Source organism: Ovis aries, chromosome X (assembly GCF_016772045.2).
Source record: "Ovis aries strain OAR_USU_Benz2616 breed Rambouillet chromosome X, ARS-UI_Ramb_v3.0, whole genome shotgun sequence".
Taxonomy (NCBI): Eukaryota; Metazoa; Chordata; class Mammalia; order Artiodactyla; family Bovidae; genus Ovis; species Ovis aries.
Genome location: NC_056080.1, coordinates 39,889,860 through 39,903,706, shown reverse-complemented (window position 1 = coordinate 39,903,706; position 13,847 = coordinate 39,889,860). Strand labels below are relative to the sequence as shown.

The window sequence follows — 13,847 nt, the reverse complement described above, 5'->3', positions numbered from 1 at the left end:
GTGCTGCAGAATGTTCTATGTGCACTTAAAAAGAAAGTATATTCTACTGCTGTCAGATGGAATGTCTTATATGTATCAATTAAGTCTATCTGGTCTAGTGTGTCATTTAAGACTTGTGTTTCCTTATTAACTTTTTTTCTTGATGATCTATCCATTGGTGTAAGTGGAGTGCTAAAGTCCCCCACTATTATTGTATTGCTGTCAATTTCCCCTTTTATGGCCGTTAAAATTTGCCTTATGCATTGAGGTGCTCTGATGTTTGGTGCATACGTATTTACAATTGTTGTATCTTCTTGGATTCTCCTTGATCATTATGTAGTGTGCTTCCTTGTCTCTTGCAAGAGTCTTTAATTTAAGGTCTATTATGTTTGATATAAGTATAGCTACTCCAGTTTTCTTTTGATCTCCATTTGCATGGAATATCTTTTTCCATGCCCTCACTTTCAGTCTATATGTGTTCCTAGATCTGAAGTGGGTCTCTTGTAGACAGCATATATAGTGGTCTTATTTTTGTATCCATGCAGCCAGCCTGTGCCATTTGGTTGGAGCATTTAATTCATTTATATTTAAGATGATTATCACGATATATGTTCCTGTTACCATTTTCTTAATTCTCTTGAGTTTGTTTTTGTAAGTCTTTTTCTTATATTTCCCGCCTGGAGAAGTTCCTTTAGCATTTGTTGTAAAGCTGATTTTGTGGTACTGAATTCTCTTAGTTTTGGCTTGTCTGTAAAACTTTTGATTTCTCTATTGAATCCGGACGATAACCTTGCTGGGTAGGGTAATCCTGGTTGTAGTTTTTTCCTTTTCACCACTTTAAATGTATGCTGCTACTCTCTTCTGGACTGCAGAGTTTCTGCTGAAACATCAGCTGATAGACTAATGAGGTTTCCCTTGTATATTATTTGTTACTTTTCCCTTGCTGCTTTGAATGCTTTTTCTTTGAATTTATATTTTTTAGTTTAATATGTGTGTCCACGTGTTTCTCCTCGGGTTTATCCTGTATGGGACTCTGTGCTTCCTGGACTTGGCTGGTTATTTCCTTTCTCATGTTTGGAAGTTTTTGACTATAATGTCTTCAAGTGTTTTCTTGCAGGTATCTTTTTTGAATTATAGTTTTGTGTGGGTATATGCCCAGGAATGAGATTGCTAGATCATATGGTAATTCTGTTGTTAGTTTTCTGAGGAAATGCCACACTGTTTTCCATAATGGTTGTGCCAGTTTCCATTCCCATCAGCAGTGTAGGAGGGTTCCCTTTTCTTCACACCGTCTCCAACATTTGTTATTTGCAGGCTTTTTAATGATGGCCATTCTGACAGGTGTGAGGTGGTACCTCATTGTACTTTTGATTTACATTTCTCTAATAATTAGTGACGTTGAGCACCTTTTCATGTGCCTACTGACATCTGTATATCTTCTTTGAAGAAATGTCTGTTAAGGCGTTCTGCCCACTTTTTGATTGGGTTGTTTTATGTGGTTGTATGTTTTCACATCTCTTGGGTAGCCCCCTAGGAGTGAAATGACTGGGTCATAAGTAACTCTATGTTTAGTCTTTTGAAAGCTGCCAGACTGTTTTTCCAAAGTGGGCTTCAGTGTCTTTCTTACATTGCTACCAGTGATGTATTTGGGTTCCAGTGTCTCCACAACCTCACTGACACTTGATATTCTCTGTCATTTTTGTTGCAGACATCCTAATTGATGTTCTCTGTGTAGTTTCTTTATTAAATGTTCCATTTTATATTGGAGTTCAGCCAGTTAACAATGTTGTGATGGTTTCACTGGAGGTGGGGAAGAGTATTCCAGGCAAGTGCGTGTGTGGATGCTCAGTCCTGTCTGACTCTTTGAGACCCCATGGACTGTAGCCCGCCAGGCTCCTCTGTCCATGGAATTTTTCAGGCAAGATTACTAAAGGGAGTTACTATTTCCTACTCCAGGGGATCTTAGCGACCCACGGATTGAACCCACGTCTCTCGCGTCTCCTGCCTTGGTAGCTGGATTCTTTACTGCTACACCACCTAAGTTCCAGGTGGACTGCAGAGTTGCCCACCCATGCATATACATGGATCCATTCTCCCCCAAACGTCCCTCCCATCCAGTCTGGCACATGACATTGAATAGACCTCCCTGTGCTATACAGTAGGTCCTTGTTGGTTACCCATTTTAAATATTGCAGTGTGTACATGTCAATCCCAAACTCCACAACTATATCTTCCCCCCAACCCTTCCCTAGTAACCATAAATTCATTCTATGAGTTTGTTTCTATTTTGTAAATAAGTTCATTTCTATCATTTGTCTTTAGATTCCACATATATTTCTCTTTGTCTGACTAACTTCACTCAGTATTACAGTTTCTATTTTGTAATAAGTTCATTTGTATCATTTGTCTTTAGAGTCTGCATGTATTTCTTTTTCTGATTTCATTCAGTATGACAGTGTCTAGGTCCATCCATGTTGTTGCAAATGGTATTATTTCATTCTTTTATTAGATGAATAATATTCCATTGTATATATGTACCACATTGTCTGTATCCATTCCTCTGGGTCTTGGTTGCTTCTGTGTCTTGGCAGTGGTAAACAGTGCTGCAGTGAACGCTGAGGTGGATGTATCCTTTTGGATCATATTTTTCTCCAACTATATGGCTAGGAGTTGAATTGCAGGGTCATATGGTAGCTCTATATTTCAGTTTTTTAAGGAACTCTATACTGTTCTCCATAGTGACTGTACCAATGTACATTCCCACCACTAATGTAGAAGGGTTTCCTTCTCTTCACATCCTCTCCAACATTTGTTTGTAAATTTTTTGATGATCAAATGTCTTATTTTAAGCCACTGTTTCTGATAATCTGTTGTGCAGCAGTTAAAAACTAATATAAGCTGTATTAATTGGCTTTTATGATCTCTTCTCAGAAGTCCCATAACATAACTTTCTCCAGACAAAAGCCCACCCAGATTCAATGAGAGGGGACATAGACTGACCTCTCTAAAGCAGGAGTGTCAAAGTCATGCTTTCTAAGAAGAGCACGTGGAATGGGAACTATTGTTTGGGCCACCTTTGGAAAATACAGTCCACCATAATCTTTAACTTGAAACCACATAATTATAGAACATTGGATCTCATGGATTATCTGCAGAATAGGGGCAATAATGGTACCGACCTCAGCAGTATTGTGAGGTGTCAGTGTGTTAATCCATGGTCAGTACTTAATATAGGACCTGGTATATAAGAAATGCTCAGTGAATTTGAGCTGTTATTATTATCATCATCCAGTCCAGCCTTCTCAGTTTACAAATGGGACAGGAAGGTTTAAGAGATTGTATCATGTGCCATGGTGACACAGGGAATTCATGGTAGACCAGGATTAAAATTTCCTTTTCTCACATCAATCCTCTGCACGAATCACTTTAATGTCTGATGTGTTTCTGTCTTTCCAGCTGTGTTGTAAGTTCCCTTAGGCTAGGGAAGTATCACCAAATGAAATACTCCTTCTCCCCACAAGCGTTTCTAATGTGTTGTCTGCTGCTGCTGCTAAGTCACTTCAGTTGTGTCCAACTCTGTGCGACCCCATAGACGGCCTCCCACCAGGCTCTGCCGTCCCTGGAATGCTCCAGGCAAGAACACTGGAGTGGGTTGCCATTTCCTTCTCCAATGCATGAAAGTGAAAAGTGAAAGTGAAGTCGCTCAGTCATGTCCAACTCTCAGCGACCCCATGGACTGCAGCCCACCAGGCTCCTCCGTCCATGGGATTTTCCAGGCAAGAGTACTGGAGTGGGGTGCCATTGCCTTCTCTGATGTGTTGTCTGGACGTGGCCCAAATTGAAGACAAGATCTTCCTGTTCATGGGGGCTATTTTAAAGCAGAGAAATGGAGGTACAGACAAAGTTTTCAGTGACTTTCCTCGTAGAACCCCAGCTGGTAGATGCCTAGCTAAATGTAGTCTTTGTATAAGGTTTGTGCCCAGGAGATATTCGTTGGTTCTTAGTGTTGGAATCAATGGCCCAAGTGGAGAATAAGACATTTCAATGCATCTTGGTGAGACTCGAGAAGGATACCAGGTGAAAACTGAGCAAACATGTAGAGAATCCTGCCTGGCAGAGATAGTTACGAAACAGTTTTAGGGGTAGAGAACATCAGTAATGCTGGTCTGCAATTACCTTTCCCCACAGGGAAATTCGGCCTGCTGTATGTTTCCCTGTATTTTAACAGATGAGCCTAACCAGCCAAAGTCTTATCATCATTGTAGATAGTATTTGTTGAGTCAGGGCTGGAAAAGAACTTCCAGACACAGAGCATTTGAGAAGGGAGTTAGTTTATTAAGAACAAAGAGCAGAGATAACATGGGCACCGCGAGTGCAGTGAGCCATCCTCCTGACAGGCCAGGGAGAGTCGATAGTTTTTGTGAGTTAATAGCCAATTTTTATAGCCTCAAGACAAAATTCCTGCTGGATGGTTGACATTAGGTGATTAGTTGGGGTGCCTTAGGGTGTTTACTGGAGTAGGAGTCCTCCCAAGACACCTTCCCAAGTCTTCCCAAGACTCCTAAGGCCTAAGTGGGAATCAGGAAGCTTGTTAGTGATCAGGGAGTTCAAAGGGGTTCAGTGATCTCAAAGGGGTTCAGTCAGTGTCAGAGGTGTCCTTGGTTCTGGGCTCCGCTTCTGTGGCCTTGGGGGCAGGAACTCAACATTCGTTGATGAGCTGCCTATCCTGGTCTTTAGAGACCATAATGTCAGGGTACATCTGCTCAGGGAGTTGAGAGTCCACAGAATGACAGAAGTTATGTGTTACCCAGCTGCAGCATCTGAGGTGTCCTAGATCAGGAGTTAGAGGCAAAGATAAACAGAAGTAGAGAACTAGAAGAGGTCATCAGACATTGGCCCATGATGCTGGTGTTTCTCTAGGTGTGCGAAGATGCAAGAATTGGGACTCATGAAAATATCTAATTATCTGAAGGCCTGTTCTGCCAGTTTTCCCCAGAGCACAAAGTGCCTCAGTTGTGACTGCTACCCTGAACTGCTTTCAGGGGCTGTTGAAGGTCAGTAGCTGCAGTGGCTCCTGATTTCATCTTCGTAGAGGCAAACAGCAAGTGCCAGTTTCCAGTCAGCAGGGCTCCTTCATGGCTATGGATTTGACCTTGGTTTTGGGGGCAACTCATGGTCCATTCTGTCCCACGGTGGTAGCAGTGCTCAGGTCTGGTGAAGATTTATTTTCGATAGGTCACTCAGTATGCCATTACTGGGCTAGGCCGTGAAAGTAACAGAAGTCCTGGACCATATCTGCCTTGCTAGTCTCTTACAGTCCAGGAAAATATTCCCTCGTGTTGCTTCTTCCCATATCTAGAGTCAACATTATTACAATCATTGATCTCATATGGAACTGTATATCATCAGTCTATTAGAGGCTCAGTCACACATTTGGTAATGTAAGAGACAACAGTTTTGTAAACAGTGCAATATAGCAAACAAGATGCTAGCACTGCTCACAATAGCCAGGACGTGGAAGCAGCCTAGATGTGCCCTGGCAGATGAATGGATAAGGAAGCTGTGGTACATGTACACAATGGAGTATTACTCAGCTATAAAAAAGAATGCATTTGAGTCCGTTCTAATGAGGTGGATGAAACTGGAGCCTATTATACAGAGTGAAGTAAGCCAGAAAGAGAAACACCAATACAGTATACTAACGCATATATATGGAATTTAGAAAGATGGTAACAATGATCCTATATGCGAGGCAGCAAAAGAGACACAGATGTAAAGATCAGACTTTTGGACTCTGTGGGAGAAGGGGAGGGTAGGATGATTTGAGAGAACAGCATTGAAACATGTCTATTACCGTATGTAAAACAGATGGCCAGTGCAAGCTCGATGCATGAAGCAGGGCACCCAAAGCCGGTGCTCTGGGACAACCCAGAGGGATGGGGTGGGGAGGGAGGTGCTGGTGGGATTCAGGACGTGGGGGACACGTGTGTACCTGTGGGTGATTCATGTCGATGTATGGCAAAAACCACCACAATATTGTAAAGAAATTATCCTCCAATTAATTTAAAAAAGAAAACAATATGCTAGTAGTAAGTTCACAAGTAAGAATTTAAGAACTTTTATGAGATGCAGCCCAGTATATACCATGTTGTCTGACTTTGTTGAACGACTGTAGGCTGATGTTCATCTCCTGGTTGTAGGTCATGAGGCACCTGATCTTTATCCAAAGATTGATTATGAAGTTAGGCTTCAGAAACAACCTTAGAGTGTCCTTTTATCAACTCAATTAGATCTTGTAATAATAGTAAAACATAACAGCAGGGGACTAACTGGGAAGCGAGTCTTGGTAAACACAGACCTTAAATTAACAAAACTAGAATTTGATATTCAGTGAAACATAAATTTTTCTGCCCCCATTTTTATTAAACACAGTCAAGACTAATTTCTTTTTAAAATAAGTTTGGTCCATTGACTATAGACACCGTACACCTGTCATGAGTTTTTGTAAGGTGGATATTTTCTTCTAGAGGTCCCTACTACACTTTGAAATCTCTGTATATGCCAGGAGACAGTCTTTTCATTTACCTGATAAGGTTATTCAGAGCTCAAGTGTCTCAAATTTCTAGAGGGACAAGGCAGAGAGAAAAAAGTTTTAATTTTACCCATAGGTGTAAATTGCTAAATTGTTTTAGACCACAAGTAGTTTGAGGAGAAGAGCTTCTTTATATCTGAAAACAAAGACTAGAAGCCAGTGGTATGTCAGACAAAAAAGTCATGAAAATTATAATCATATTTAGCAGTTTATTTAATCCTATGTAATTAATCTTGTTCTGTTGTCCTTGCCTGATGATTGGGGATGACAGTGATAGTTTTTAAGAAGTTTGTGAAGTTTTTGTTAATGCTTGTATGATTTGTCCAGTGAAGTGGGTGCCTTGATCACTGGAGATTGTGGAACATATATCCAAGTGGAAGAAACATTTTAAACTTTTTTTTTCATTGTAAGAGCATCAAATCTGCAGCCAGGAAAGGCTTTATTGCATCAAATGAAAGTGAGGTTTGTCAGGGAGCCAGGAAAAGCCAAACAGCCATCTTGGAGTTCTCATAGCCCTGACTGTTTGATTTACAGCCATTCTTTATCCATTTTAAATTCCCTGACTTAGGAGTAGATGAGGGGTTAATTTTTGTACAAGCAGAATGAGCTTTGTCTATGTGTGTCAGTCTTCATAGATCATAGTGAAATAATACTCATTTTGCCAAAGTAACAGTAAGTTTCCAAAGCAAATATAAATCACTTAAAGATGAAGAAATTTACATAATCTGTTATTAAAAGCCATATTCCAAGAAAAATTTATTCTTTTAACAGGGAGAGAAAACCAAATTCCAGTTTGGTACCAGCTTATATTCACTGTGAAACAATAGTTATTCACTTAGCCAAAGTAACAATAAGATTTCAAATGCAGTTTAACATCTTAAGAAACTTGTACCATGCACAAAGCTCTCTTCTCAGGGTCCATGTCCCACAAACATTTTTTTATGCTTTCTGTAAATACGTCACTTGCTCAGTCAGAGAACAGGCACCTGTAAGTTTAGACTTAACTTCCTTTTCCCTTAGTAGAATGTAAGTTCATTTCTTATACCTTTTTACCGAAAACATATATCATACTTTCCTTCAGCATGGAACTGTCCTTTATATAAGCATTCCGTAGATTGGTAAACATAAATCACCCAAAACTCTTAGGTCATTTGCATTTTCTCAAAACTACCTTCACAATGTCTATATTCATTAGATTAACAAATAAACGTTAATACCAGGTATTAACTTAATAGTGAATATTTTCCAGTTCATATGAACCTGAAATTCATTCAGTTTGATTTTTTTCTTGACTTAAGAATTGTATGATTTGTAAGTGCTTACTTTTCTTTAGGCATATTAAATAGAGCCCATTGACAGAATAACCTCAGCAATACTATCCAAAGATACAGATACACACTGCGACATACATAAATCTGGACAGAGATCTCACAGTTTTCCGCTTGAGATTTAACATGTCTCTTTGCCCCTTTTTATCCTTGGCTTGAAGTTTTGCTAACTTGCTCATGGCTGGAGTCTCATGCAGAGTGGGGTGTATATTTCAGGGCATGGTAAGAGTTAACTTCAGGCTTTTTCCTAGGTATGTTTCTGTTTTCTCAGGCTGGGTCAGAGCTAAAAAAAGAAAAAGAGATTTTAACAAACAAGCTTTTTCCTAATTGCAATAGCAAAAAGTACCAGTTTTGCAATTTAAGAAAGATTTCATTTTAACCAGTTTTTTTTTCAGGGTCTAAAGAATATCATGGCCATCCAATGTCAAAAATGTCATCTCTCTTTTTTGTAGTCATAGTTTCATAGATAACATTTAACTTAGAGAGTGCTCAAATTGGCTCTGATGACAGGGGCAGACTGACTGATGTTGTTCCAGCAGCGATTGTTCCTCTGGGGAGGTGGGATCTTAGTTTGATCAGAAGAATTTGGAGGAGTAAGGGAACTTGCAGAAAGAGGGGAAGCTTGGTTTCTTTCCCAGTTTCTTCTCCCTCCCCCCAACCCTGCCCCCAAGAGGTAGGAGGAATGAGAAGGGGATTCTTTAGAATGTTAGGAGAGTTTTCCCAGGCTTTTGATTATAGGAGAAAGTCCTGGGCTCAGAAATCTAACAGAGAGGGAGAACCAGAGAGAGTTGAGGGGATAAGGTGGCAACAGAAAGACGTATGTGGCATGAGTCCGAGTCAGACTAAGTGCCATAAGGTTTGAGCATGAGGAACAGCAAATGAGACCAAGTTGGAGGATTGTGTTATAATTTAGTGTGCCATTCAGAGGCCATTTTTCATATTTCCTCAATTTGTACTGGTTCCAAGTTTTGTTGCAAAAAGAATGTGAGCCTTTGCTTTCTAAGATTTTCAGGGTCAGATTTTTTCCAGATCCTGAGAATACAGCCTAGAGGTGAATCTCAGGGAGGTTCTTGAGCTGTACTCATGTACACTGAATCGGTGATGCCATGCAACCATCTCATCCTCTCTTGCCCCCTTCTCCTCTTGCCCTCAATCTTTCCTAGCATGAGGGTCTTTTCCAATGAGTTCACTGTTCACATCAGTGGCCAAAGTATTGGATCTTCAGCATCAGTCCTTCCAATAGTATTCAGGGTTGATTTCTTTTTGGATAGGCTGTTTTGATCTCCTTTCTATCCAAGGGACTCTCAAGAGTCCTCCAGCACCACAGTTTGAAAGCATCAATTCTTCAGTACTTAGCCTTCTTTATGGTCCAACTCTCACATCCGTACGTGACTACTGGAAAAACCATAGCTTTGACTATACAGACCTTTGTTGGCAAAGTGATGTCTCTTTTTTAAATATGCTGTCTAGGTTTCCCATACCTTTTCTTCCAAGTAGCAAGAGTCTTTTAATTTCATGGCTGCAGTCACCATCAGCAGTGATTTTGGAGCCCAAGAAAAGAAAATGTGTCACTGTTTCCACTTTTTCCCGATCTACTTGCCATGAAGTGATGTGGCCGGGTGCCCTGATCTTTGTTTTTTGAACGTTGAATTTTAAGCCAGCTTTTTTACTCTCTGCTTTCACTCTCATCAAGAGGCTTTTTAGTTCCTCTTCACTGTCTGCCATTAGAGTGGTATCATCTGCATATCTGAGGTTGTTGATATTTCTCCCAGCAATCGATTCCATCTTGTGAGTCATCCAGCCCCTTTCACATAATGTATTCTGCATAGATGTTAAGTAAGCAGGGTGACGATATTCAGCCTTGACATACTCTTTTCTGAATTTTGAACCAGTCTGTTGTCCCATGTCTGATTATAACTGTTACTTCTTGTCCTGCATATAAATTTCTCAGGAGACAGGTAAGGTGGTCTGGTATTCCCATCTCTACGAATTTTCCACAGTTTGTTGTGATCCACACAAAGGCTTTAGTGTCGTCAGTGAAGCAGAAGTAGTTGTTTTTGGAATTCTGTTACTTTTTCTGTGATCCAACAGATGTTGGCAATTTGATGATCTCTGGTTCCTCTGCCTTTTCTCACTCCAGCTTGTACATCTGGAGGTTCTCGGTTCATGTATTGTTGAAGCCTAGCTTGAATTTTGAGCATTACCTTGCTAGCATGTGAAATGGTTGCATTGTACAGTAGTTTGCACATTCTTTGGCATTACCTTTCTTTGGGATTAGAATGAAAATTAACCTTTTCCAGTCCTGTAGCCACTGCTGAGTTTTCCAAATTTGCTGACATATTGAATGCAGCACTTCAACAGCATCATCTTTTAGGATTTGAAATGGCTCAGCTTGAATTCCATTGCCTCCACTAGCCTTTTCGTAGTGATGCTTCCTAAGGCCCATTTGACTTCACACTCCAGGATATCTGGCTCTAGGTGAGTGACCACACAATCGTGGTTATCCAGGTCGTGAAGACCTTTCTTGTGTAGTTCTTATGTGTATTCTTACCACCTCTTCTCAATTTCTTTTGCTTCTGTTAGGTCCTTGTGGTTTCTCTCCTTTATTGTGCACATTTTTGCATGAAATGTTCCCTTTGCACCTCAGGTTTGTTTGAAGGGCTCTTTAGTCTTTGCCATTCTATAGTTTTCCTCTATTCCTTCGCACTGTTCACTCAGGAGCGTTTTCTTCTCCTCGCTATTCCCTGGAACTCTACATTCAGTTGGGTATACCTTTCCTTTCTTCTTTGCTTTTCGCTTCTCTCCTTTTCCCAGCTGCTTGCAAGGCCTCCTCAGACCAACCACTTTGCTTTCTTACATTTCTTTTTTCTTGGGGATGATTTTGGTCACCACCTCTTGTACGTGTTACGAGCTTCTGTCCATCGTGCTTCAGGCACTCCGTCTACCAGATCTAATCCCTTGAAATAATCCTTTACTGTCACCTTTATTTGATGCCCCAGTTGGCCCATGTATGGACACTGAGAGCCCCTAGAAGCTCTCTCTTCTGACCTTTCACCATTAAACTATACACAAAGATATACCCTGCAAGGGCCAGTTTCCTTTTGGTTTATTCCATATTGTTCACATCCACCCCTAAACTTATAGGTGAATTGTTTTCTGGTTCATCCTTCCTGTTTCCTTTTGCAAAAGTATGGGGATATATGCATATTTACTTCTTTCCCCTTTGTTAAATAAATGGGAATGGATGATTTATATATTTTGTGTATATAAATAAGTAGACCCTGGAATCCACCCCACACCACCTCACAGAGATCGTCCACATTCTCTTCCTACAGCGACATAGTACTCCCTATTGTGGGTGTATCATCATTTATTTAGCCAATAGCCTTGATTTGCACACTTGAGTAGTTTCTACTATTTTGTAAGCATGAGTAATGCTGAGTATCCTTATGCCTGTGTATTTTCTTGTTGTTACTGGTGTGTTTTAAGAGGAAGGCACTAGAAATGGTATGTCTGGGTCAAAGGCTAGATGTGAATACAGATCTAGTTTTGTTAGATACTGACAATTCACCTTCCACTGTGCATTCTCATAATGTTCAAGAGTGTGTGTTACCCCACAGCCTTGTCAGCAGAGTATAAACAGCTGTATTGTGGTATAACTCACATATAATACAGTGCACCCATTTAAAATGTACAGTGGTTTTTAGTATATGCACAGATTGTGCCAGCATTGAGGTCATCAATCCTAGAACATTTTCATTACACCAAAAAGAAACTCCATACCCATTAATAGTTCTTCCTGTGTCCTCTCCCTAGAGCCCCTGGCACCCTCTCAATGCCTTCCTGACTCTAAGGAGTTGCCTATTCTGGACATCTCATATATGTGGCATTTTGATCTGGCTTCTTTCACTTACCATTATGTTTTCAAGGTTTGTCCATGTGGTGTGTGTCAGTATGTCGCTCCTTTTTATGGTGGAACACTCATATACTATGGGGATAGACCACAATCTGTTCATCTGTTCATCAGCTGATGGACATTTGGGTTGTTTCCAGTTTTGGGTTGTCGTGAATAGTGCTGCTGTGAACAGTTGTGTACAAGGTTTTTTAAATTTTTCATTTTTTTATTTTTGAAAAATTTTGGATTTCAGTATGCATACTTCGTTTACAATGTTGTGCCAATCTCCGCTATACAGCAGAGTGACTCAGTTATACACATATAGACATTCTTTTAAAAACTCTTTTCCATTATGATTTGTCATAGAATATTGAATCCATTCCTTGTGCTACACAGAGGACCTTGCTCCTTATTCATCCTGTATGTAATGGTTTACATCTGTAGTCCCAAACTTCCAGTCTTTCCCTGTGTCACTCCCCTGCCCTTTGGCAACCACAAGCCTATGTCTGTGAGTCTGTTTTCCGTTTGTAGATTAGTTTATTTGTGCCACATTTTAGAGTCCACATATAAGTGACATAATACGGTGTTTTTTTCTCACTTCACTCAGCGTGATAATCTCTACGTCAATTTATGTTGCTGCAAATGGCATTATTTCATTCTTTTTATGGCTGAGTAATATTCCATTGTACATATGCACCACATCTTCTTTTTATCCATTCCTCTGTCAATGGGCATTCAGGTTTCCACGCTTAGTGCTTCTGTGAACATAGAGGTCCAGTTATCTTTTTTAATGTGTTTTTGTTATGGTAAAAGCCATCACATAATATAAAACATACTATTTTAACCACATTTAATTGTACAGTTCAGTGGCAATAAATACATTCACATTGTACAACTCTCAGCATCGCCCCATCTCCAAAGTTTTTGACCTTACTAGACTGAAAGTCTGTCCCCATTAAACCAACTCCCCACCCCCAGGCCCCTGATAACTACCAATGTACTTTCACTCTTACCAATCTGACTATTCTAGGTACCTCTTTTAAGTGGAATCATACAGTATTTGTTTGCACCTTATAAATGCTACATTTTTAAACCTGATATGTCTTGGGCTTCCCAGGTGGCTCAGTGGTAAAGAACCTGGCTGCCAGTGCAGGAGATGTGGGTTTGATCCCTGGATCAGGAAGATCCCCTGGAGAAGGAAATGCAAACCCACTCCAGTATTCTTGTGTGGGAAATCCCATGGACAGAGGATCCTGGTGGGCTGCAGTCTGTGTGGGGTGGCAAAGAGTTGGCTGTGACTTAGCGACTAAACAACAATGTATGTTCTGCAAATAGATTGCACCTTCCTTTCCCCCTGTGCTGGACAGTACGTTCTCATTAGATATTTATTTTATACATAGTAGCATATATGTGTCAATCCCAGTCTCCTACTTTATCCTTTCCCCCTTAGTGTCCATACATTTGTTCTCTTTGCCTGTGACTCTGTTTTTGCTTGGCAAATAGGTTCATTTGTACCATGTACACAGATTCCACATATATGCGTTCAGTTCAGTTGCTCAATAGTGTCTGACTCTTTGTGATCCCATGAACCACAGCACGTCAGGCCTCCCTGTCCATCACCAACTCCCAGAGTCCACCCAAACCCATGTCCACTGAGTTGGTGATGCCATCCGACTATCTCATCCTCTGTCGTCCCCTTCTCCTCCTGCCCTCAATCTTTCCCAGCATCAGGGTTTTTTCAAATGAGTCAGCTGTTCGCATCAGGTGGCCAAAGTATTGGAGTTTCAGCTTCAACATCAGTCCCTCCAGTGAACACTCAGGACTGATCTCCTTTAGGATGGACTGGTTGGATCTCCTTGCAGTCCAAGGGACTCTCAAGAGTCTTCTCCAACACCACAGTTCAAAAGCATCAATTTTTCTGTGCTCAGCTTTCTTTATAGTCCAACTCTCACATCCATACATGACCACTGGAAAACCATAACCTTGACTAGATGGACCTTTGTTGGCAAAGTAATGTCTATGCTTTTGAATATGCTATCTAGGTTGGTCATGG

At 40.6% G+C, this 13,847-nt stretch overlaps 2 protein-coding genes across 3 annotated transcripts in view; one reads left to right on the top strand and one right to left on the bottom strand.

Moving 5' to 3' along the window:
- Window positions 1–13,847, top strand: part of CXHXorf38 (chromosome X CXorf38 homolog) — an 87,404-nt gene that overhangs the window by 52,949 nt on the left and 20,608 nt on the right. The gene's annotated exons all lie outside the window — the stretch shown is intronic.
- The window catches only part of ATP6AP2 (ATPase H+ transporting accessory protein 2), a 46,877-nt gene continuing 40,327 nt past the window's right edge, over window positions 7,298–13,847 (bottom strand). Inside the window, exons 10-11 of one of the 2 annotated variants that reach the window (XR_009598740.1) lie at window positions 11,814–12,552; window positions 7,298–8,182 (exon numbers count right to left, since the gene is read on the bottom strand). The gene's annotated coding sequence lies outside the window, so the exon portion shown is untranslated. The remainder of the gene's footprint in view (window positions 8,183–11,813; window positions 12,553–13,847) is intronic. The other variant, XM_027962776.3, reaches the window with a different exon arrangement.